The 27,136-nt window shown below is 41.6% G+C and overlaps 1 protein-coding gene across 1 annotated transcript in view; it reads left to right on the top strand.

The window, feature by feature from the left end:
• galnt2 (UDP-N-acetyl-alpha-D-galactosamine:polypeptide N-acetylgalactosaminyltransferase 2) overlaps positions 1–27,136 on the top strand; it is an 86,291-nt gene that overhangs the window by 13,907 nt on the left and 45,248 nt on the right.

Raw genomic sequence — 27,136 nt, 5'->3', positions numbered from 1 at the left:
AAGCAAAGCAATAGAGCCCATAACCAAGGCTCATAGAATTATATGTAACTGCATGAACTATATGTGAATGCACAAAACATGGTTGTACACTGAAGCTTCATCCAAGTGAGTGCCACAAATACAAATAACCTTAAAATAACCACATATCCTTCTTACCTGTAATTGTAAATATTGCAACATAATGCTCACAGTCATGCCTGGAAGAAGCTTGTAATACAGTTTCAGACACCCCTAAAGTGGACCATACCATTTCTTAACCTTGATGTTAGTTAAATGTCTCGTCTGCCTCACTTTCATCATTGGCTCATGTCCTCATCAAAGTCTATGCGTGGACGTTTGTGCAAACCAGTGTAGATGCTGTACGTTAATGCAAGGTTTAACACACTTTATACTATAATAGAAAAATTAAGTCCATATTCCACGGGATGTTTTCCAAAGGAGTCGAATGTTTCTTGCTTCTGAAATAATGGAAAAGATAGGAGTCACTCTGGCTTAGGCTTTTGAGCCAGTTGACCCTTAGTCCAGTGCTGTCCATTCACTTAGGTACTGGGACCAGTACAGGATCTACAATGTGGAATGTTGATTGATTTTTTTCTTCTTCTTCTGTTAGAGTATTTTCAAAGAAACCAGCTGATGAACTTAGATTACTGGGTGGTGATAACTGTTGGTGACCCTCGACGACAAAAGTTGTCGAGTGAAACGCGTCCCATGAGCTGGTGTGACAGATATGATTAATCTTCATCTGCAGACATTAAACAAACAAGATGTTGTAAGAATGGTAAGACTTCAGTTCATTGTAGCATGTGGCGGCATCATACTGGGTTCCCTTTGCGCCCTGGAGAAACAGTTATTGTCACTGTATGATTCACACTCTGCCTGTAATGTGTAGAGTGCTGGCTACAGAAACTACATGTGACCTCTCCGCTCTCGTTACCCCACACACGGTCAGGCACACTGCTACACACAAACACCCATAAAAAGGTCCAAATTCCACAGTGAAGATTGTAATATTGGTCAATTCTAGGAAAGAAGCTTGTAAAGTGTCTTTTTATGTTACAGTGGGTGTCAGGAAGCAGAGGTGCTGACTCGGCTCTAACGGTTTCTTGCAGTTTGAAATGAGGAAGAATCGCTGGCCGATGTGTAAATGACAGACGAAAGGGTTGGGAATTAAAGTGACCAGTTTACGTGCAGACTCCACAGCCTCATATGTTAGTATATGAAGGGTCATGACACAATGGATGGATGTGGGTGAAATGAATAATCAGACAGCCTTAGTGTGTGTGTGTGTGTGTGTGTGTGTGTGTGTGTGTGTCTTTGACCACGTGTTCTCCCATTTCTCTGGCTTTTCCTGTGGGCTCTCCTCTGAGGGACACGTCAGCAGATTTAGGACTTTTGTGTTTGTGTCTCAGGCTGTCCTGTGTTTATATACCGACTTATAAACAATTTGGCAAGACAGAAATGTTTTTTTTTCCACTCATCCCTTCAAGTCCAGTTGCTCCGTCTGACCTGGATGGCTCGAAAAAGTGGTGAAAAGCCAGCTCCAAGGCAGCATGAATAGGAGTCGTCTGTCCAAGTGGTTGAATTTCTGAAGGAAAAAGAGCCTGAAAATCACATCATTTACAAAAAAAGGACTCCCGAGACAGCACCGCTAGTCTGGTGCTAAAAACAGACTGCTACTGTATGGCGTATCCCTCTGGTGACAGAAACCTTAGATGGTGGGTCTGTAAAAATAGACGCATGCATTTATACATTCAACACGATGCTCCCGTTTTAACATAAACCCTCTATTTTAACATAAACTCAGTCCAATCAGCAGAGGGTTCATGTGAAGCACCAGACTCGTTCTGCTGCCTCAGGACTTTACAGACTGTGCCAGTTGTAATTGTATGAGTTCACATACAGTGATTTATGGTAGGAAATTCTTTGTTACTCCAAATAAGCTGCTGTACCCATCAGTTCCAGTCAGCGTTACCAGCGCTGCCAGGCCAGCACACAGTTTGTAGCTGAGTGGCAAATATTGAAACAGATTTTCGGCTCTCTTCTCTGTTGAGGTGGCATTATTTACAACGAAAACTCACTGAGGTGTTTAGGTTCCCTGTAAATATACGAACTGACCATTTGCTATAAACCCTCGGCTCCACAGGAGTGGAATTTTAGGGAATGGATCGAACTGTTTGACTGCTTTAAAGTCAACTGTAACCAGCACTGCTTCTAAGGTTTGGGGCTTTTCATAGGCTACTACATTATTTTGCGGGGTTACAGGTTAAAAGAAAAACCCTGTCCTGTCTCTACTGGGTGAAACCTTGTGCTGGATGCTTCTATAGCAGCTCCGTCCTGCTTGGATTTGGTCATGTTTACACTCCAGCAACCACAGCAGTGCAAGCTCAATACTGTTACTTTATTTCCATGTCTTCCGTGGACCATTAATCATCATGCTGACTTTTTGCTGTAGTCTTTTAGCATAATATCATATATGTAGCCATTGTGTACACATTTAAGAACCTTTTACAGGGTTCTTGTTAAAACAGGTCAGCTGGAAGCATGATAAAGCAAGCTGGAGACTGTCTACTTCACCAGCAGTACGTAGCCTACAAATTTGGACAAAATGTAGTATGCACTATGTAGTATGCAAACAGAAGTAAAATCTGTCGTGTGCAAAACATACCTGGATGTTGCACTAATTTGTAAAAAATCTCTGGTATGCATCGAACCAGTCTGCCTATTGTACTGTGTCCCACAGTACAATAGCGTAGAGCAACACCCACGTGTCAGTGGTGGTTAAGGAGGAACAAAACATTTTTTTCCAATCAAATGTTGTGAAAGGAGAACAGTTCACATTTGTGACTAGACTAAATCTTATGTAACAAATGTGTAAATACATTTGTCCTACTACCCATAATATTTTAGTTCATCTCTATGGATGTGTGCAACACTCCACAACTCACACAAAACAATCTTGCCTGATAAATAGCACCACAGGTAAGAGGAAAAAAATAAAATCTTGATCTGGGGGTGAACTGTCTTTTTAAGTAATATTTTTAACAGCCAAGCCTGGCCTAGCACACTTCAAAATAAATCGATTTAATACTTTAATTCGGCATAGCACGCAGTATGTAGTATTAATTTCTAAACATTTGAAGTGGTGAATGTGCCACAGTTATCATTGTCAACTGTGTTTGTGCGTGGGAGAATGGTGAGCTTGACAGGCACAGCAACAGTAACTAGGGGGATGGAGCCTAACAAATATGTCCAAATACCTTGTGTGTGTGTGTGTGTTTGTGTGTGTGTGTGCGCAATGCTTGGTCCCCTGACTCCGGACATATTTCAGCGTGCGATGATGTTAAACTCTTCAGTTTCTCTCCAACAGGCCATATGGTAATGCACTCACCTCCCTCTGTCTCTCCCACCTTCTCTTCTCCGTCCATATTTCCTTTCTCCCCTGGTTATTTGCTTTCTTTGTGTTTCTGTCTTGCACAAATATACTTTTCTCTGTTCTCGTTCATGCTTGCTTTCTCGTACCACTTGTTCTTTGCCTTTTTTCTTTCTCCATTTAATTTGTTTGTTCTGTTTAAGTAGGCCAGAAATTCAGCCGATCACCCTGGGAACCAATTATGAAAACATCAAATTGTCGTCATGTACAGACCCACCAGAAGCAGGCCCGTGACCCACTTTGGGCCCTTACCAACAGCTTTCGAAACCCCCTACATAAAGGGAGTAATAGAATATCCTGAGCTCTTGGGCCAGCAGGCCTCCTGCCCTTTTCTGTGTCCTGTGTGCATTTCTGCCTTAAAAGGTAGGTTTGATTTATCTGTGCTTTGAGCGCGGTGGGGGTGGAGCAGATGTGATTGTGTCAGACCCCATCAAGACGGGCTAAGAATAGCTAAAACCATCTAACACCTTAGCTTGAGTTGGTTTGAAATGGTCTGTTTCACGCCTTTTCTGCTGCATGTTATTATGCTCTGGAGTCTGATGTCATGTCCGAGATGAGGCCAAGTCTGCTGCTAACATTTAGTTTACAGATGCAGGTACAGCTAGCAGAGGCCAAGCTCTGGGAGGGAGATAGAGTAATTATCTTGTGGATAGTATACGCTTTGTCAGACTGTGTAATTTGTAACGCCCTCAATATTTGTGAGTACATAGACTGTTTAATTACAACAGTCTGCTGTCTGTCAGTTTTGTTTGTTCCTGACACAGCCTCCCTCTCCTCTCTGCTGTCACTCTTTCGTCTACCGCCGTCCATTAACAACATGGCAGCTGCGACAGTGTGGGATGCTCTCTCAGGTCAGAGTCCCACCCTGCCTGCGAATGATTGACCTGACAGTGTGTAACTACAGAAGCACAAGCATCTGCAGCCATAAACAGTAAACAGAGGTGGCTGTGTGTGTGCATGGCTCGTGTCAGCTGACTGATTAAAATGTATGAACACAGCTAAATGAAATTACATTTTCAAAACCGTAATGGCAGGATTGAGATAGATTGTGGCACCAGAGAATTTGTATTCTGGCTCGGACTGCTGTGTCTGCTGTTTCTGTTATTGGCAGATTACCGAGCTCTCTCTCTCTCTATTACTCACTGTTCTCAAAGTTTCTAAAAACAGCAGCACACTAGAAATTAAATCAAACTTAGTTATCACTCTGCAGTAGGAAAATGGTGCTGAAAGTAAATGTCTGTATACTCACTGCGACTTAGTCTGTTTACTGAATACCTCAATTTGGAGCTCCAAGGCAGGAGCAGATTTGTGGATCCTTCCTGTATGGCCATAGCACAGTATCCTCTGTCAGCTTCAGTCAGTCTGGATCGATTCTTCTTACAAACGAGCAAACGTCAAGGGGGGGGGGAATAAACCTCAAACATTCGGCCCAAAGGGCACATTTTAAAAAGCATTGGCGACCAGGTGCAGGTGATGGGGGATTAAGGGCGGAAAGCGGACTTGAGTTGAATTTTTAAATAAATCAGCCTTAAAGAAATCCGTGTAACTCTGGCGATGGAAGCCATTTAAATGCAATGCATCATTCTTGTCTTAAAGCAGCCGGTCGGCCTGTACTAACATACTGATTTCAGTTTAGTGTCCAGCAAACAGCTGCAGTCATTTGTTCTTTGTATTATTGGACAGTTTTCAGTTCAAATTTCTCAATGATATGATCGAGAAAAAACACAACATGAGACAATATAAACTGTGATAAGTACAAAAATGATATTACAGTTTGTACAAACTCTGCTGGGCTGACAGAGGTTGATAAAAGTGAAGTGTAACACGTGATTTTTTTTTTTTTTTTTTTTACAGATTTATCACTGCTGATTTAACAGGAAGCTTGTAACAATTGCCACCAACAGCATGTTGCAAGACTTAAATTTTGTCATCTTCCCGTGTCTGATCCATCCTCCTCTCCTCTCACCATATCTGCGTGCTTTATCGCTCTTTATATTTTGATAGTTGCCCGGAGCATGAAATAAATGCTGCTGCCTGGTTCATCTCCTACCGCCATTAAAGGGTGCTTCTGTGTGTCTGTGTCTGATGCCTTGAACCGCTGACCAAGCCTCTGTATTTGACAAGTTGTGAGCAAGACTGGGTTGAGCTTGATAAATGAACAGGGGATGCATGATATTCTCCAGTTCTGAAGCAGGTGTACACTTTCAGGTGTCACTGGACAGACCTTTCTTAGCACACGAGTTGTCATGAGGTTGTTCTGTGTGCTGTAATGTTCGCACCTGTCGAGACGGTGCAGCATCAGCAGCCTTTCCTTTTCATTTGAAACATTAAGCACCTCTACTTGCTGTTTGCTTGTCACACACAGTGTAACTGATAAATACTCTTTGCCAAATTTTTATGACTACTGAATCTAGCTTTGAACAACACACCCTTAAACAGTACACACCCCTTAACTGTCAGCCCAGCTCATAAAAATGGCTTGATTAAGGCCTGTAATATGTCACTGTCTGGTTACCGAAACTATAGGTCATAACTCAAAATGAGACGTATGCTTTCCCCAGGGAGAGCCGCATGATGAGAGTAGCAATTTGTTTCAAAGGGCCTCTATCCCATTACAGGGAAAAGATCTCCTTTGTGTGCCAGCAGAGTTACAGAACAAGAGTCGGCGTGTGTAATTAACCTTCGTTAAAAGTCCTACATCTGCTCCTCCTTCTGTAACTTCAGCCTGTTGAACATGTTCGTGACTTTTAACGTAACACGAGCTGGGGTGGTGTCCTGTTCCTGGCGTGTGCTCTAAGGGGTATAACACACACACAGAGATACATGACTGCATACACATGTCAAATGCAAACCTATGGTGACCAGATGTATTTATAGTTGAGTGGCCATCTAAATGCTAATTTTAACTGATTTTTTAAAAATCGTTTAAAAAAAGACGATTTTAGCGCTAATGCATCCACGACTGGGAGTTGGTTCATTGAGATAAGCAGTAGGTTACACTATTTTTCCAGTCATTATACCACTGTAGAAGAAGAGGGTGCAATGATGTGACATAATTAAAAGAGCACCAGTAAAACATCATAAAAAGGAATACAAGGCCACCAGGAACACTGCCAGACTTTGAAGCTAATTCGACATGGTGGCCAAACCGTGTAACTACAACTTAAGGGGCCATCACTTGATGCCATGGGGCCCAAAAACACCTTTTCCCATAGACTTAAATTGTAAAATAGATGCCTGTAAATCAGTGAATACAGTTGTTGAGCGTCACAACCCCTGCAAAATGACTCGTTTCACTAGCAGGATTTGATCCATTCGGTCAAATAACATTTCAGAAGTCTAGAAGAGCTACTAGATTAAATCATTTTATCCCCATTCAAGTTAACGGAGAGCTAAATCAGAAGTAGCTAGTTTGGGCGGCGGAAATTAGCTGCCTGGCTGGCAAAGTCTCTTGTACACTTGTTCCATGTGCTCCACCATGTGGACGATCCTGGTAATGCACCACAGAACAACTTGTATAAGAATGGATGAGGCCCCTTATGCGTTCTCTTTACACGTCCATGAGGAAAGCAATAGACGTATAATAACAGAGAGCACACTGGACAATGGAAAGAGAGGATTTTAGCAACTAATAATAGAGCTAACAGCCTTTAGTGCGTACATAGTGTATTAAAAGCTCCAGAGATGACAAAGAGAGCTTGCAGTGAGTTATGCAGTGATGGGAGGTCATAACTGTGCGTCATCATTTATTCACTGAGTCTGTTTCCATTGCACTTATTTGCATTTACATTTTACTGATGCACAAACTTTTCCACCTCCCAGAAGCATAAAAAGTTTGTTGCAAAATTTCGATATTCTTCCAAAATCTCAATGTTTTTCACTTAGGATTTTTATGTAAAATAATTGGAATGCGTATAAAAAGACATGCATAGAAACACACCTACTGATGCACCAGAAGTATAGACATGCCACACTTAACACAAAAAAACCTGTTTTGACAAATACAGAATATGATGTGTGAGACTTTAAATGGGTCGTTCATCAAAGCTGAAGATCATTTTCCTTATTGTGGTTAGAACCACAGTTTCATAATGTCATCTTTGGCTCTAAGAAGCTTTGTCAAGGCTGAGAAAATAACCCTGATGCCATCACAGTGAAGTCATCTGAGTTATCTCAGCTTGGGGTTGGAGATTGCAAAATTGTAACAGAAAGCTGGAGTTACAAACTGTGGTTGAATGAAAGACAGGTTTGAGTTGCATCATGGGAGTTGAAGGATCCTGTATTTTTGAGCTCAATTCATACTAGGAGCTTTAAAACAGTTTGATTTGACCATTCATTTTCCAGTCTGTCTCTTGCTAGCCCCATCATTAATCATATTGTAATACTGCATTCTTCATGCCTTGACCTCTTCAGGACATCATAAAGCAGTTAGTTTGTGAGAGTAAATATTACATCATTTTGCCCTCGTTGTACATTAACGTTTGAGTAACACTCACCGGATTTGACCTGCTACAGCATCAAGTACACGATCTATAGCATTGTGTATTGACAGGAGAGTGCTTTGGTATGTTTTAAAGGATGTTATTGGTGCCAGGTCAAAGACAGAACAAGTCTGGTTAATGTCCAAACAGGAGTGCGTCATAATATCAGTGGGAGTGGGAGTCAAGCTCCTGCACGTGTGTTTCATGTAATACCTGGTGTGTTTAACAAGTAGAGTGTGTAAGGAGAGCTTTTTAAATCTAGAGCAAAGGTTATATGTACATAAATGTATGCAGCACACACACATGAGATTGTAGAATTCTTGGCTTCGGTTCAACCTAAACACACACTGAGTAACACTGACACACCACTACAGCTCACATCCATACATGATATCCATTCACTAAAGCACAGCTTCCCCTGCCAGGCGTACAGAAATCTTTTCTCCTTGTATGGGAAAGAAATATTTAAAGCTCCTTCCCGTTCCAACCAAACACACACATACACACCTCCTATGGTATGAGGCAACACGTGCTGTGTTGCGATTTCAGAGGCTATCAGTGTAAAATTCATGACCTCAGCATCGTTCGGAGGGGTCTTACTGTAAATTCATCCAAGCCTTGCCAAAGCTATTTACAGCTGTCTTGTTCCTGCCTTTTTAGAGCAAAACCTCTCCTTAAAATCTTCTTTATGTTCTCTTTATGGAACACTTGGAGCCGCAATTTTCACAAATCGCAATCATTTCCGTGTAATAAAAGTATGATAAAAGCAATCCTGAACGCGGAGATTGTCTTGAAGCAAGAAGGATCATTTTTAGTGGTAGTAATCACCGACCGCTGCTGTGGTCGAGGAAGGGACAATCATTTACTGTTAGCAGGGAGGAGGAGGAGGGGCATCAAAGAAAGCAGGGAGGAAGAGGGGGGTGTGGGGAAAGAAAAGGGAGGAAGCAAGTGGTTGATGAAAGAGTTTGTACAACTGAATTGGGGATTTTAACATCCCCACCCTCTGCGCCCCTCCACCCTGGCCTACTTTTTCCCCTCTGCTGACACACTCAGATGATTCAGCACTTCCCTCCATCTCCCTCCCTGCTCCATCTTTCCTCTGCTTCTCCCTCTTGCCTTGTCTTGTTTTGCGTTTCCTTTTTTCGGTGTCTCCAGCAGCGCCTTCCCTCTCTTCTGAAAATTGAATCTGAACTTTCCCATTATCAGGAGTCATTTGTTCAAATTAATTCTCCAACTCCTGCTGTCTAACAGCGGGGAATAAGCAGCTTTCACAATGCTGAATATAATCATTACTGCCTTGTGAAAATCTGACACTTTGAAATTTCAGGGATTTAAATTCAACATTTTTCCTTTTTACCAGAGATGGGAGTAAGTCGCACACGCACACAAGTGTTAAGCAAGTCTTAAGTTACTGTGGCGAGATTCAAGCAGGTAAAGTCCCTGCTGTAAGTCGAGCAAGTCAAGTCATATGGAGTCAGATGATTCAATAAGCGAATAAGTTAGCTACAAAGACACTGTCATGTTCTTTCACGTGTGGGTTTGTGGTGACAAATGATGTTGGTTGTTATGGTGGTCGTGTCACTCATTTTTGAGCTGCAGACTTTGCATACCACTGTTTTCTTCCTACTACTCTGATCGACAACAGAATCCTTGAATCTAAATGTAATTAAGTAAGACTAGCCCCCTGCATGATAGCTGCTGCATGCGTTGGCCTCTGCTGGTCTGCCGCGTCCTAGTAGGTTGCCAGGTTTGCACAGATTGCACTAAAAATCACCCAAACGTGTTTTAAATACAAAACCTCTCAATACAGATCTACAAAAATGCCAATATTTAACAAAAGTTTTGATGAAGTTTGTGAGTCATCTGTCTCAAGTCAAGTCCCAAGTCATGAATATCAAGTTAAAGTCTTGTATCAAAGTAAGTCAGGCAAGTCTTAAGTCCTCAGATTTGCATCTTAAGTCTCATTCTGATCAAGTCACATGACTCAAGCCCTCCACCTCTGGCCCTTACGCTGATGATTGTCAGCTTTTGACTGTATCATGCCTCCATATGGGGGTGTTATGACTCCCTTGAGTGCTCCTCAGTCAACAGATAAAGGATTGTCTTTTAATTCAGGAACAGGAATGAAGACCACATGATAGCAGCGATGACTCATTGGGTCTGAATGCTCCACCTCTCTTGTTTCTCACAGATCTTTTCACCGCTGCTGTCATCAGCTGTGAATCAAGTGTACTCTCCAGCTGTCTTCTCTGCATTCTTTCTCACTTTTTATCTCCCACTTTTGATGCTCTTTCATGTCCTTCTGCGGTCCAGAAACACAGAAGGTCCTGTCTCTGACCCCTCTCACTCAACATGAAGTGTGTGTTTGTGTGTGTGCGCGTGTGTGTCTTCACAGGCACTACTACAGTGCAGTACAACAAAAGATGTAACCGACACCTTGACACCATGAACCTGAGCTCAGTTTATTGTGTCTGTTGAACAGTTACTGACAGGCAGACAGACAGATGAGCGAGTGGTTGGTCGCTCAGGGCAACAGGCCGACCTTACACAAGTGTTTGGAGATTGGCCTCATTGGTCATTTCACCAGTTAATGGCTGCCAAGTATTAATGGGCAGTACTTGACATGGGGAATTTAGCACAATGTGTAATGAGAAGCTGTACAGTTGGGACGCATTGATCCGGGAATTTTGATTGCAGTCAGCCATCATTATTAAACAATGACTGTTCACACACACACTAATATTCCACTATGATTCTGAATATATGACATGGAATTTGATACGGGTCATTTAAACACCATGAGTTAGGCTTTTTTTTCCCCGAACAAGACGATTAAGACATGTGGATATGCCAGTATTATTCTGATTTTTGGAGCGTTCTTTGAACATGCATTCACAATGTGCGTCACAGTTGGGGTTTTTACGACAATTTGCGATTTATATATGTATTTTTCTCTGCCCACACTCTTGCTAAGCTTCATTACAATGTCTGCACACTCCCCAGCATCTCAGATGTTTCTCACATTTGTCTCTTCCTTTTGTTTTCTATTATTGTGAATTAAATATATCTTGGTTTTGGACAAATCAATTTGAAAACATCATCAGGCAATTAATTAGCTGATAAAAAAAACGAATTGACAGCTTAGTGGATAATGAAAATAATCTGTACTTACAGCTCTGATCAAATTAATTATTTTCAACTTAATCTTAAACTCACAGCACATCCAACAATTATGTTAATCAGTGATTAATGGAGCCTTGTGGTAGTTCAGACGGGCACAAAAATTTTATCGTCGCATGTTGCATTTCATCTTCCACTCATGTATATCCATGACCTCTCCCTCAATAGATGGTCCACATAAACATTTAGTACCTTTTCAGCATGTAGTCATACATTATTTTTTAAATTGTCAGAATTTTATGATGTTAATCAGAGGAGCAGTGTAAAGGATTTAGTGGTATCTGGCGGTGACGTTGCTGATTGCAACCAACTGAAAACCACTCTCCTTCCACTCTGGGCTACTGTAGAAACATGGCGGTGCAACATGGCAGACTCTGTGAAAGAAGATCCATCATGTAGATATGACTGGCTCATACTTGGCTAATGAAAACATAACAATTCTTAGTTTTAGCTGATCATACACTAATTAAACCATAGCTATGGCTGTTATATATGATTTCTGCCAATAGATGCCCCTAAATCCTATAAACTGCATCTGCAAATGTGTGTCTCTGCCTCTGCACAGAGTTTCTGTGCTCAGGGACAGTCTGTGTAGACCTTGCTCAGATTTGTTCCAGAATGTCACATGAGCATTGACAACTTTAAATGTCTTGGTTGTCGGACTCATTAACTCAAAATATTTAATTTACTGTCACATATAGCAACAAAATTTTTATAGGAAGCAGCAGTGAGGAAATGTTAAGCATGAAAAGTGACCTAAACAGTGAATTGATCATCAAACTGTTTGCAGCTGATCGTTACAGCTTTAGTGAAAAAGTTTTCTTGTGTAGAACAGTAACTTAGACTGATATTAGACAGAATTGTGATCTTGTTACACTTTTTTCCATCTTCAGTCTGACATTGCGTTGACTCTTACTGATTTCTGTGGGGGAGGGAGATTCTATTTCCCCCAACCAGTGACTTGGGACCCACTGATCTGCCTGAATCTAACATCATTTTAAGTCCACTGTGGGTCAGCACCATTACCAACCAGGTGTACGCCTATGGTGCACTGTGTAGGCCGAGTCTGCACACCATTTGTCGGCTATCAGAGCCAGCAGATATGCTGGCAGTTATTTGTCAACTAGGAAAGCTACGGTGGCTTTTTACACATTGGGCAACATTGTTGTTTTTTTTGTCAGTTGACAGTTATGTGGTTGCTGCTGCTTGCTGACATATTACACTCCATTAAACAGCTTTTCCAGCTCTTGCCATTACATGATGAGCGGTGCACTGGTGCACTGAAATGGAGTGGACTCAGACGTGTAGTCATGCACATGTGTAAGCCAACATACCTGCTCTGCTGGGGTTTTAGAGTGGAGCAGAGCAAAGAAAAACAAACTATACAGAATGAAACAGGCGATATTGAGAAGATATTTCAACTTAGAAGGACATCCGTAGCAGCGTCTATCTTATCTCACTTACCAGTATTGTTATTACTCCTCAGTGGTTCCAGTGCACTGCTTGACAACAACTTGCCAACAGTGTTAGTCTCACCAATGGCGCTGATTGGTCAATCATTAGTCCCCTCACGGCGATCATTAGATGTTTTTTTATGTATACCAATTTATACTGATATGTCACAATGCCAGACCAGAATCTTTGAACTCAAACTCAGTGGAGTCAATGGATTCAGAGGTCTGGACCCAGGAAAACAGTACCCAGTGGTCTCATTTGGTCTTGTTGAGCTGCAGCTGTGCAGAATCACCGCCGCAGACAGCTCCAATGCTTAAAACTCGATGTTCCTCCTGAGAAATGTGGTCGACGCGGTGGACCATCTCTGAGCACCAAGAGTGCATTTGTCTTTTTTACACCAGCAAGTCCTCTGATTAATGACAAAGCAGTGGGAGCAAACTCTCCAGCACAAAGTCTTTACATATGGATCTTCTCTACCTGTTGCTCACATACAGTATTTTAACGCCTCCTGAATGTTTCAGCTGTGATGTTGTGGTTTAACTTTGCTCGTTCACCAGTTTGCTTCCGGATGACAGGATGAGAGAGAGTGAACTTGTTAACTGGACATCTTCATTTGGGCTGATTCACACGTCACTCACTTCAGCTGGTGTTAAACAAAAACCCAGGAACTGAAGATAATTAGTTAGATTTTGCTTTGTGTGTGTGGTCTCACTTTACTTTAGAGAGTGTGTGTGTGGCTGTGTGTGTGTGTGTGTGTGTGTGTGCATGCATCCTTCGTTGCATGTGTTTTTCTGTGTGTGTGTGTAGGATGCAGATGGGGTTTTGGGAAGGGGGCCAGCACACACAATTGCTCCATTGAGCCGAATAACACCCCCCAAGTCTCTCTCTCTTTATCTCTTTCACTCACTAGCACACACACACACACATACACACACAGACACTCACACACACCCTGGTGAGACTTGTCACAGTTTGCTCAGTGCAGTCTGAATTCTCAACCAACTGAAGTCGATGGGGCCTCAGGGTTGAAGTCTTGTGGATTTTACAAACAGCCCCCCCCCCCCCCCCCCCCCCCCGCTTTTTGTTGTTCCATCTTTCTCTCTTGTATGGAGGTTTTATTATTTTAGAGTTACACTGAGCCTAATGAGCTTCTCCACGTGTTTGAAGCAGAGCAGGCATTTCCTACAGCCGTGCATCAGTGGGTGTGGGTGTGTGGGTGGGTGGGTGTGGGTGTGTGTGTTACTGCCTGACAGACTTCTGATGCCTCTGTGATGTTTTGGATAACTTTCCCCCACTGTTGGGTCTTATTAAACGTCAGAAAGTTAGAAGATGGAGAGCAGTGCTGTTTTTTATCCAGGGGTGGCTGACAACTCCAACTCCCTCAATCTGTCGTCCAGAGCTGGGTGAATGTCGGGTAGATTTACTCTCTCCTCTTGTCCTCCTTCACACTGTTAGCATGAATTTTTTATTTAGTTTTTTAAAGCTGGGGTAGGCACAGATCTGAAAAAACCCCACACACCTTCATTCTGCAGCTCTCCCGTCTCTGTCCTAAGCCCCTCCCACCAGAGGAAGACAAATTAGTAACCCAGTGTTTCCAATATAGTGATTTATGTAATCTTATTTCATTGTAGAGATGCACGCTGGAATTTGCTCAGCCCCCTCTCGAACCGCTCTCTCTCGGTTCATCAGACCACAAATAAAACAAAAATTAGCCAGCCACCTGTCGGTCTTTCCGCCTCGCTCCACGCTGCTGTGGACTGTTGCCTAAGGGGAAAGCAGGCAGCAGCTTGGAAGAGTAGTGTGGCTGTAGTGGCTCAAATTTGCACAAGGTGTCACAGCAGGTTGGTGCCCAGTGGCAGGGCCAGGTCTTACCTGTGTGACAGCAGCAACAGAAAGTTTGCTGATCCAGCAGGGAGTCAGGGCTATTCTGTTGTTGTGCTGGCTGGATTCAGGTTGCTGCAGCCGCTAACTGGGGGTCCATCTCTGGAGCTGCTGTCTGCTCTCCTCCTTGCGAGGTGGTCTGTAGCAGCGGGGAGAGAAGTGGAGGAAACACTCTGAGGCTCTAGCTAACGTTAGCTAGTAAGGATAGGCGTGAGCATTTGAATACTCGTTTGGACATCACTATTGGCTGGCACAATGTATAGAGCACTTTAAAATGGGTAAAATCTTATTTTATTGTAGAGCTGTGTGCAGTATATTGCTTTGCTCAGCGCCTCATGTCCTTTTCTCTGTTTATCATGAGATGACTGCTGCAGGAGTGTGACCTCCACATTGGGGCACAGTTGAGAGGCCGCCTATGCGCACACACACACACAACAATGAGGCTTACTGTTGGCATCACACCGCTAACATACCTACATATCTAATGGTTATTAACAGGTTTGACAACAGAGTCGAGCTCTTTCAGTGTCAGTGTGAGTTTGTTGGGACCATTAAACAGCTCAGTGTCGGATGTAAGTCACTGCTGCTGTGTTAGCTCGTGCTATCGGTCAGACAGTTACTTAGAGACGGTCATTCAGTGCTGCAGCTCACCTAAATGTAGTTAACAGCAGCGACAGAGAGATGGCTGACTGTCAGTTGATTTAATAGGCCAACTGAAGCCTAGTTGTTCAATAAATGAATTTCAAATTGAGCCAGATTTCCATTTTATTCCTGTTCTGACATTAGTTTTTTTTTTGTTTTGTTTTTTTTGGCTACATAAACACGAACTTGAAGCTGCAGTCATGAGCCACAAGCAACATTTTCCGTCTATCTCTCAAACACTTTGCTGATATTGACAGATGCTTTATTTTGCTTATTGTCAGACTCTCTTTTTGTTAACTCCGTCTTCATTTTTGGTTTGCTTTGCAGTGCAGGCAGTTGTTGCCAATGCTGAAATAGTAATTTTCTCTGCAGGATTCTCCACCATTAAATCAAGATTTCACCATCTGAAGGGACATGCACGCGCATCTGCATTTGTAGATCAGCCAATAGAAAGTCTCTTGTTGCTTGATTTTCTAAAGCCTGAAAACAGAGCCAAGAGGAGGAGCAGAAGTCTTGTGTTCTCTCAGACCACTTGATTACAATTATTATGGGATATTTGCCCTATGATGCCACAATAAAACTAATCCACCCTGGCTTTGATTGTACAAATTTCATTGTACTATAGCAAGAAGTCTGCCTATTAAGCCACACCAAAATACTTGACAGCTTAATTACTGCTGGATCAAAGTTGTCAATCCCATGCATTGTTTCTTCTTTGTGGAGTATTTTACATTTACATGTGTGTAGTAGAAAAATAAACCAGTTCCTTCCACACAGAGGAGCAGATTGATTTCTTCTTCTATTAATAAGCTCTTTGTGAATTATGAATTTGTAACCAATCTCAAAAGAAACCATAAACATATACCCATATAATAATGACACAAGAGAAAACTGTTTTAATAATTAATTTGTTTCCTCTGTCTGAAGGAATCAGTTGCAAGCAACAGAAAATAAGTCATTAAGTTTGATTCCCTTCAGCCTAGGAGAAAATAAAGTTGTTTTAATCTTGTTTGAATTTCAGGTAATTAGTTTTAAGTGTATGGTTGCTTTAAATGTCAGATGAAGAACCACACAGGCCTTTAATGCTACAGTTTGACATAACAGACATGGAAAAACCTCTCTGCTTTCTTGTCTCTGTAGTCTGTCTACCTTTCTAACTCTCGCACAGGGATGTTCTCGCATGTCTGCCAACCAGCCGCGGTGAGAGCATAATCAGCCATGTGCAAAATGTTCCCACTAATGTTTCCCCTTCAGCAGTATTTCGCAAAAGCAGCTGGATAAATTAAAAAATGCAGAGTTCGAGCAGAGTCCAAAGAGTTCCTGAAAAGCCTGCATGTTGAAGACGAGATGGTTTCACCTGATTTACGGCCTTTAACCCAAAGCATCATTTCATCCATATGATTAAATAAAGTTGTAAGTTGAGGTTTGGGTGATCTCGCCAGCTCTTTGTGGCTGCTGCAGGTGGTGAGTAAAGAGGAGCTCGGGTAATGCAGCATTGAGAAAACAACAGACTGAAAATCAAAATGTTTAGTTCGTGCCTGAGGGAGAGGAAGGAGGGAGAGTAAGAAGTGTTAGATGAGGGCTGATCAGTGGGAGGGAGCATGTGGAGGGGACAAGCAGGCGGAGGATCAGTGAGGGGAGAGGAGGGGTGGAGATGCCTCCACGTGACAAAGGAGGAGAGCTGAGATCAGATTAAAATGAAATGAAGTTAGGAGAAATTGGGAGGAGGGGGTGCTCCCAGGTGAAAAGTTCAGTCTTATGTAATTTGGCGGTTTTATTCCTGAGTTTACTGCTACGGAGGCACAACAAAAAGTTTGTTTCAGCAGGTTGAACTTCAACACTGCATTGCCGGAAAGCTCAGCTGGGTGGGAGGCAGGAGAAAACGACCGCAAATGCCAAAAATCCTCCGTCTCCATCTTCCCTCCTCATCTAACCTCACACTCCTCCTGTGTGTAATGACATCCCAGTTATGGCTGGTTTTTAAGACTTGTTTTCAGCAACAAGCGTCTTTCACTCCTCTCATCCTTTTATGTTGAACCACTGCCAGAAGATACTGTGTGTGTGTGTGTGTGTGTGTGTGTGTGTGTGTGTGTGTGTGTGTGTGGCCTGAGGACACATTGCTGTGATTAAAGAGGAGGAAAAAATGTGACTTGTTCTAGATTCTTTCTTCTCCTGAATAAACAACTTGCCGTGCGAGCCAGAGAGGACAGAATCACCACAGGGGGCCTGAATCACAGATACTAACACGGTTACAATGTGAACGTCTGCGCTCTCAATGACGCTCCTGCAGATGAACATGTCACGTTTTTGTACAGAATACTCAGCATGTCCCCGGTTTTGTTTCCCCACCACTTCATTGAGGGAAAGGGAAAGCATGTGGCAGGCTTATTTCCATTTTCCATCTTGTTAGTTGTCTTCTAGCAAACACAGCTCTCTTTGTTTCTAGTGATTGGCCATGAGATACTCATTCACATCTACACATGCCTTATCTATAAACTAAAAGAACTTTAAAGTTCAGGACCTGCAGAGATCCCTGAAGCGAGTTTGCTTTTATGAGCTGTGAGATGAGGCAAATTAGGAGAAGCTTTCTTTGAAAACTGAAGTTTCTGTGGCCTTTAATTTTTTTAATAGTAGCTCTTATGACTCTTTGGTAAACAGTATTTCTGTTTTCTGAAGTTTTTGGCTGCTGCACTAATTAGCAAATGCCAGTTATTTAAAGGTCCAGTGTGTAGGATTTAGGGGCATATATTTACAGAAACTGAATATAATAAAAGAAGTATGATTTCTTTAGTGTGTAATCACCTGAAAACAAGAATTCTCATTATCTTAAAATGGGCTGTTTAAAATCCACATAGAGAGGGGGTCCTTGTCCACGGAGTCTGCCATGTTTTAACAGTAGCCCAGAACAGACCAACCAAACACTGGCTCTAGACAGGACCATTCATGTTTTCGCATCAGCCATCCTGGTCAGAAGCCGCTATGTGATGAGCTGAACAGCACAGGAGAAACGGCTATTAACGTGAAACTGCTTTATTCAGTGTTTTAACTGGTTTAAGTCACCAGGTCTGTTTGTTTTGGAGAGGAAGACCTCTGTGGATAATTCAGCTCCTGGTAAAAACGTCACGACCAATGAAGACTGAATCTTAACCAGGATTTCACCCTCGGCACATGGGAGAAGTTTCAGCAGGTTGCAATCTGCGATCCTCACCGCTAGATGCCACTAAATCCTACACACTGCTCCTTTAATTGAAATACTACGCATCTCTGTAGAGAATGACTCTTAATGGTGATCATGTGGTGATTTCCTGACTTTTCCTCTAGCACCACCATGAGGCTGAAATTTTTGTTTTGTGGTAAAATGTGTCAAAAAATATTGGATGGATTTGTAAGAACTTTGATAGATATTTACGTCACCCTCGGGATGAACTGTGGGCTAATAACTTTGGTGATCCCCTGAGTTTTCATCGCAGTCATACGGTCAACATTTTAATTAGTTCAATACCTGCAAAGCTGTTTACGTTCCCATCAGCCTCAGCTCTACTTTGTGTTCGGTGCTTATTAGCTGTTGAACATGGTAAATCATTATACCTGTTCTGCATTGCCATAATAACATTTATTTTCGTTGTGAGCATTAGCATTAAGCTAACAGTGCAGCCTCATAGACGCCTGGTGTGACTGTAGACTCTTCAGAAATAAATTAGTTTCATTTACTCACTAATTTAATTTCGGTAAGCAGGGACCTTTCACAGTTGAACAACAGAAGGCGCCGGCCTGTTTTCAAGATAATTTCTGCAGTCTGCGGGCGTACAACCAATACAAAATGCAACGGTGTAATATTAAACAGAGTGACAAATTTAATTTAGGCAGGGTTTTAAATAATGACAACCTCCGGCAGCATATTGTATCATCTCTGCGTGCTGCCGTCCATCAGTGTGTTTCTCGACCTCCTCTCTCTGCTGCTGCTGCTGCTGATGCCTGACGCACTGTACCGTGCCGTTGTCTTTTTGAGGGATTTTGTGATGAATTAAGCCCACACAGCAAATCAGATCATTGGCACTGCTCGTATCAGAAAGGTGGTTTCATCTGGATTTGAGCCCTGAAATGAAGACCAGTTTTGGCTTCAGTTTTCAATCTTTGCAGGGGAAAGTCCCTCAGTAACTTGTGTTCGATCACAAATTAACACAAAGAGTAAAGATGTGAAAAGATTCTCTTCAGGCACGGTTCAAATGAAGAGCGCTTGAATAGTGTGTATGTGTTGGGGAGGGGCATGTCATTCATACATGTGTGTTTGTGTTGGTGAACCCTTGGCTCCAGGTTTATCAGTGGATGTGATCAGATTACTGTGGATTATACTCCGACTATGAGAGGCTCAACCGAGACTGGATCAAACACACACACACATTCGCTCTCTGAAAGATGCCCGTGCGTGTGACCAGACTGACACACTATTGCACGTGAGCTCACAAACCCCTACATACACAAATATGAGCTGACACGTGTTAACACACGCACGCACGCACGCTTGGTCTGATCTGTTGGGGGTTTAAAGTCCATCCCATTATCAGAGCAGCAGGTGTGAGAGCTCTTTGTGCTCTGCGTAGATCCTTCAGTTTAGGATAAAAAAGGTTTATTAGGGCTGGTAATTGCATCTGGAAATAAAATTTGATGTTGAATGGGCTTAATATAGAGCAAAACAACCTCAGATTAGATTTTGTTTTGTTAAATATACAGGAAATCTGCTGGTTGATAGCATGTGGCTTTTCTGTTTATGTAAATTCTTGAAAGATTCGAGTCTGTGTGTTTTGCCTTTTCACTGAAGGGGATTTAAAAATCTTTCAGACATTGCTCGGAGGAGAGGTTAAGAGGAGCAGCACTCTCAGTTCTCCTCTGAGTTCATATGAAGTCACGACACGGAGAGCCAGAGATGCGTTCAGCTGTAAAATGGAAGACAGAAATTGATGTTTTTGACGTGTGCAACAGGCAGATTTAGGCTCTTTTGACATCCAGCTGAAATTTGAATATTGAAATTGATTCTGACAGCCTCGCTGTGTGCTCATAGTTAGTTGACTGGAGGTGCTTTGACATACAACATGTACCTGTCACATTGTGAGAGCGTTGCTCATGACCTGTCAGGCGTCATTTTCTGACTGGTCCTCTTAGCTTCCTGTCACCGTGTGCTGCGGCACGACATAAAAAGACCCAAAATTATCCCTCTTTTCTTAATGAATGTAACGTTTTTATCGCACCATTTGCAGTGAGATGCTCAATGCTGCCCTACATAAACCAACAACAAAGCACGAAGATAAACACATACCACAGGGACACAGACACCCACGGGAGTTGCTAGGTGGCTCAAACCAGAAAAACAAACCAACCTCCACAGGAGGAAAATCCTTAAAAGGCAGATTAAACAAGTCTAATCAAACAAAACAAAAAGGAGCTATGCCTCACACAGATATTTTAAACCACCTTCCTGTGTAACATTATCTTTTCACAGTGGAGCATTTATTAGGTAACTTCAGCTCTTCTCTCACTGACCAGAGAGCTGGACCGAAAGTGGCTTTACACCACAGTGACAGACGACTCCACTGTCCTCCCCTGAATGAGCTGAGTGTGTTTTTTTGAAATTCAATGTGTGTATGAAGTGTGTCTTTTTGCCTCTGTGTGTCATGACCATCTGTCAGATGGCAGACCAAGCAAAGGACTGCCAAAGTGACGCAGCAGAGGAGAGATAGGCGGAGTGAGGGAGACAAAAAGATGTGAAGGACAGAAAGACGGTATGACAAAAAGAAAGATGGAGGGAGAGACAAGAAGAAGGAGAAATATGATGACAGGGAAGGACTGAAGAGAAAAAAAAACAGCAGGGCGAGCTGTTTCCACCTGCTTTCAGAGTAGTATCAATCCTCTCATCTATCAAGGATATAAATAAGTGTGTTTTCACAAAATGTTAAACTATTCCTTTAAATCAGGGATCCAAAGGGTCCAATCCGACCCACTAGATGACTGGACTAAGAGGTGCCAGGTTTCAGGAGCAAGTAAAACAGTGTATACTTCATGTAAAATTCTGCTTCAGAGGCTTTTCCACCCTGACCAGGATACAAGTCTCTGATGTAACAATGAATACTTACTGTGACCATGTTTAAAGATATGTAACACAAGACATCTCAGGCTGTTCATCGGTTTTGTAAAAGGGTGAGCATCTACATCTACAAAATGTACTTGTAATTCTTTACACAAAAGCTGATGGTACTTATAGGTTATTGTGCAATGGTTTTATTGGTCTGGCCCATCTGAGATCAAATCAGACTGTATGTGGCCCATGAACTAAAATAAGTTTGACACCCCTGGTGTAACTGGCTTTGTTCATGAACAACATGAAGTCTTGGGTTTGAATATGACACTATGTAAACACCATAGCTTAAACTAGCAGTTAAAAACAAGGTGATACAGAGTAGATATGATGCTGTCGGACATATGAAGGGGAGAAAAGGGAAAACTGCGTGTTAATAGTTGCTCAAAACAGTTGGTTTTTTTTTTCTGTTTTTTTTTTTTTTTTTCAATTTTTTTCAGTTTCTAATAGGGGCATAATGGTACAGAAAAAAGTCACTGTTCCACACGCAGTTAAGGAGTCATGGTTTGGTGCGAGTTCAGCACAACAGGAAATGCACGAGGATCTGTTTGTTTTCATTTATTTTGAACAGATAATAGTAAAACTGTCAAAGCGAGAGTAAATGTTCCTGCTGTGGACTGAGGGAGCATTTGGTAAACACTTTTGTTTTACACTGTACAAACACTTTCCTGAAAGCCAACATGATATAAAACTGATAAGCATCTCGAATTATATGAAACTGAAAATACAAATGAGTAGAGAAATAAAAAATAGAACGTGTGCATTAGGAGACATGTGTCAGTTAGTTACACCTTGGCTGTATACATTCAAAGTATCCAAACATTTATCATCCCAGTGATCGGCACATCTGGGTGATGCCATCAAATGTGCGTTAGCTTGTTGGATGTGTTTCTATCACATCCCCTGCAACAGTGGAGCAACGCCAACACACTAGGGATATGGAGAATATCAAATATTATGATATTTTTGACCAGATACCTTGATAGCGATATTTGGACGATATTTAAGGGTTGACTATTGATACTTTCACAAAATATTTACATATTGAGATTTGTGATAAATAATCATCGCTAATGTGAATTTAAGGACTAAATGGTCAAAGGCAAATGATGACGGTATGCAGACGATATGTAGTCTCATATCACGATATCAATATAATATTCATTGCCCAGTCCTACGTCCTACCGTCCTCATCTTACACACAACTGTCTCCCCGTTGCTGTTGTAGCTGACCGGGAACCCACAGGCAGGTCTTCCAGCACCGGCATTTCATTGCCACTCCCCATAGTGTGACTGACTGGTATGCCAATCTACTTGTTTTGCTCACCTTAGCATATGTTTCTAACAGCTTCAGCTAAAAGTTTGCGGCCATTGATGGAGCTTATGAACTTTGAATTCACATTACGTACATAAGTTTACCCTGTATTCTGTGTGCCGTGGATGGTGACGGTTCAAATACACGAACGGTTACAGCTGTAGTTACTAATACCTGTGATTGTAGCTGGCACACCGAGGTGTGTGTTGTTTATGTCTTTCTGTGTGTGCACAGTTTCAATCAATCATGTTTGTGTTTGGAGCAGAGGCAGAAACAGTGTGGGGCCATTATCACTAAGAGGTTTTCAGAGCCATTCGTGTGATGTGAGTTATAAAAATAGCTCTCCAACATCTGCTCTCTACTTACCCTTTTAAATCATCTTTCAATCAGCCATAAGTCATATTTATAGCAACCATTTGTTGATCAATCATGCCTATTGGCCTTAAAGCTCTGCATTGTTCTCATCATCTCCTAATGCTTTCTTTCTCGGTGCGATCTGTGATGGACTGCAATTCCCATAAATCACAGGGGGGTTTAGAGGGGAAGCACACAGCACAGATGCAGCTGGAGAATTGGACTTTCTTTCCCATCACTTTTTCCAGTTCTCTCTTCTTTCCTTTTTTTAAATGTTCTTATCTTTCTCTCCCTCTCATTTCCCTGTCACCTTGGTCTCCTCACCTGTCTGCTTGTTAAAAAAAAGTTAAATGGTGAACTTCTGTAGTTGAAACCTAAAGCTGCAGTCATAAAATAAATATTTGGCATTTCCCAGCGCAGCAGGGGAAATTACATACTGATCTGTTCCCAGCACTGGCTCTTCATGAGCGTGTCAAGGGAATGCAAGCATACGAAAGACGTGGGACTTGAAACAGATTTTTAATTCCCAAATCATATTTAACATATTAACATTTTGAACATATTAAAATTACATTATAAATCAGTGCTGTCAAGAAAAAAAAAAACAGCAAAAGCAGAGTGTTTCCTGCAGGAAGCACGGCATCAGTTTACTTTGATAGCCTCTCAGCACTCCCAGCACTAAACTAGTAGATATTCAACAGACTGTTGGCGGCTTGTTCAGCCAGCTGTCTGCCATTTTAATGGCCTTCTTATAAATTGATAGTAAATTGAAAACAGATGCTCAATCTATCGTACCTAACAAAAATCTTTTGGTAGGCTGTCAGCAGGTTGGAGTTACACAGAGATGATACCATGGAGGAAAAGTTAGGTTGTTGAGCTAAATGCCAATAATTTTTGGCAGAATGAGATTATATTATGTCTTAATCAGTAGTTTAGACTTTGTGCTGAATTGAAATGATGCAGTGCTCACACTTCTTTTAAGCACAGGACATCCTGACTCATCACAGGTATGACTAATAACATTAATATCATTTAAGTGTGCCAGCTGCAGCATTGCTCATATAGGCCGTTTTCATGGGAGACATTTTTAAACGTCACACAGGTCTAAATAACAAAATCAATGATGGCTGAATTCCATTTAGCTGCATATTGTGCATGCTGACTCACAGTGACACTTTAATAGAACTATCAGAATCAGAAATACTTTATTGATCCCTGAGGGGAAAATATGATTCGTTACAGCTGCACCGATGTGAAGACTAGAGAATAATAGGAAATACGAAAAAGCGTATGAAATAAAAGTGTGTAAATATAAAGCAATAAACAAAAATAAAGTAGAAATGAAATGTACATTATGCTATCATGTTTAACACTGGTATTTAAGATATGAAAATTAAAATATTAAGATAAATATATAAAGTCACTGTGCCGGGCCTGTAAGTGTGAAACTTTAAATAGAGCTGCAACTAACTATTGTTTTGATTATCAAAATAATAATCAGTTAATTTTCTCATTAATTGTTGATCAACCAATTGATTGATCAACTGATCGTTGCAGCTCTAAATAGAAGAGAGACATTGTTAATGTTATTACTATAAAAAAGCAGCAGTCCTAAGTTTCAATAGACCGTTAACATGTTACATTTGTATGCTTTGTATGTATCACATTAACATGTCTAAAATGACTTCAGTCAAGTCATGTCAGATATATTTATGGAGATCATTTAAAAACAACAAATGTTTCCAAAGTGCTTCATAAAGCAATAGAAATACAGGGACGATAGACAAATATACAAACAAAAACATTCATAAATAGGACAATGAAAGTAAAGTGTTCAATATTTTGACAACACCATAACATAAAAAGCATTGCCCAATCAACAAAATGAAAGACAGAAAAACAGCAGTATGGTCAAGTTTGTCATATTAATGATCATTTAAAGGCTAAAGAAAAGAGATCGGTCTTAAGACGAGTTTTATATGTATCATTCCAGGGGGAAGATCTAACTGTAAGTGACTACTCCACAGTCAAGGACCAACAATAGACAATGCTTGATGACCTTTAGTTTTTAACTGGGTACGTGGAATAGAGAGTAGTAATTGGTCACCAGATCTGAGGGGCATACAATCATGTGAATGTGGTGTTTACAAAGCTAAATTTGATAAAATTACCCCACTGTGAAAGATGTCAGCACATGCAAATGTGAGTGTACTTGTTGTCTGTTTAGCAACACTCTAAAGCAGTGAAAACACAGAGAGAAGAGAAAAAGCACTTTCGTCAGATCAGCCTTAAAGTATTTTATAACCAGCTCAAAACGCAGAGCCGTGAAACATTTTGGTTTGAAGGGTTCACCTTAAAATGTCAGAAAGACAAAACAGTCCAACGAAGCAAAAGTCCGACGCCAATTTGGAGTTTTATTTCACTTGAGAACGTGTCCTGTTTTTCCCTCAGAGCCTGTCAGAGTGTATCTCTGCAGCCAGTATATACTGCCAGCTTTGGTTTTCATCCTACACTGAGCATCACCATCTGACTGTGCACACACTCAGCTGTCATGGACACATATAGAAATTGATTTTATGTAGGTTTTTCTTTATTTTTTATTTTTTTATAGGAGCTGTGGGTGTCGGACAATCTAATCTTATTTCAGTCACTGAAAGATGTTTATAGTTTGAGAGCAGATTGACGCAGCGTCCTCGGCAGATGAATGGAAAAGCTGGCACCGAGTGAAATGATGTGCGAGAGTCACAGAAAACAACAGCAGTTATTTTGATACTAGAAATGGAAAGGCCTAAAAAAGCATAAAAATGGTGTGAAACTCATTTTTCTAGCCTTCATCGCTTTTCTGAGGTGAAGAAATGAACTGTTGAGTTGTGTTTGCGGTGGTCTGTGATGTCACCCTGTCATTGGCTGTCCTTAGGCAGTAAAGAAAACAGATCAATAAAGCATTTTGGAGAGGCTGAAGGTGAAAGGGAACTACAGAGCAAATAATAGAGTTGGACAATAGTTTTTTTGAAGTCAAGGGCAATGGACCGGACAGGGAATGAATGGTGCTAATTACTGTGCCTCCCAGTGTATTGATCCGATGGGTTTTAATGGTAACATAAATGGACACAAGGAGGGATGGCTCGGTCATCTGTCCATTTGTATGGTGAGTGTACTGTGTTTCTCAGTGCATTGGTGGAGTGAATGAACGAATGACCTGATGAATGGGCAGGAGGAAATGAAAGCAAACAGATGAGTGAGTGAGTGAGTGAATGAAAGAATGGATGACTTTGCATGTTTCTAGACCTTTGAATCACTGCAGACATCTCAGACTTTTGTCACTGATTCAAACAGTGAATGAATTGAAACTAAATAGCCACTGATTATCAGGCTGTAGATGACTGCAGGGGTGAGTGAGTGAACTGATGACTGAATGGGATGAAACGTGTATGAACTGATTTATTCATTCAGTGTTTTGCTAGAAGAAGCCTTGATTGTTTAACGTCTTGGGACCAAGCGGTAACCGCCTGGGATGAAAAATGAAGCCAGTGTGATAGTGCCAAAAACTGCATTTCCCTGAATGACCACTTGAGGCTGGCTACAAAACAGTTGTTCACTAGTTGCACTGTTGAGATATATATACTGTTTGCTTATTCATTGCTCCACACACAGGCGGAGTGCAACTTATCTGTTCATTGTGTTTGGTCTAAAAGTATTTTGCAGCAGTGGCTTCTCTCATCAATTGATCTGATCTGGTCTGATCATCTGTGGTCAAATCAGCTGATCAAATATCCACCCTGTGACTCAAAACTCCACAAACTTCTGTGGAGATAAAAAAAAAAAAAGAAGAAGAAGAACTCATGAAGTTTTCTGCCTGTGCTGCGTTCACGGACCCGCAAAAACCTCTGAATTGAGAGAGGGGACACAGATTAATACACAAGGACAGAGGCAAAGGAGAAAAAAAAAGGAAAGTTAGTGACCCCCCGCTTGCATACCCAGGTTAAGATGCCCAACATTACAGCAGAAATAAACATGTTTACAGCCTGGTACAGAAATAGTTTTGGTCTCTATAGCTTATTTTCCCGTTAATGGCACCTTTACAGGGGGTGAATTTTTATAAAACTCACCTGATCAAATGTTATTAAGGCTTATAGCTACACATACGTGAGGGTGTGGCCGCTTTGATTGACAGGCTGTCTGAGAGGCGTCAGCACAGTCTGTAAGTCAGATCCACCCCTCGCTCTTCCACAGCTTCACCCTCTTGTCACTTCTGGTTCCAAATATCC

Source organism: Epinephelus lanceolatus, chromosome 2 (assembly GCF_041903045.1).
Source record: "Epinephelus lanceolatus isolate andai-2023 chromosome 2, ASM4190304v1, whole genome shotgun sequence".
Taxonomy (NCBI): domain Eukaryota; kingdom Metazoa; phylum Chordata; class Actinopteri; order Perciformes; family Serranidae; genus Epinephelus; species Epinephelus lanceolatus.
This window is presented reverse-complemented; position numbering and strand designations above follow the sequence as displayed.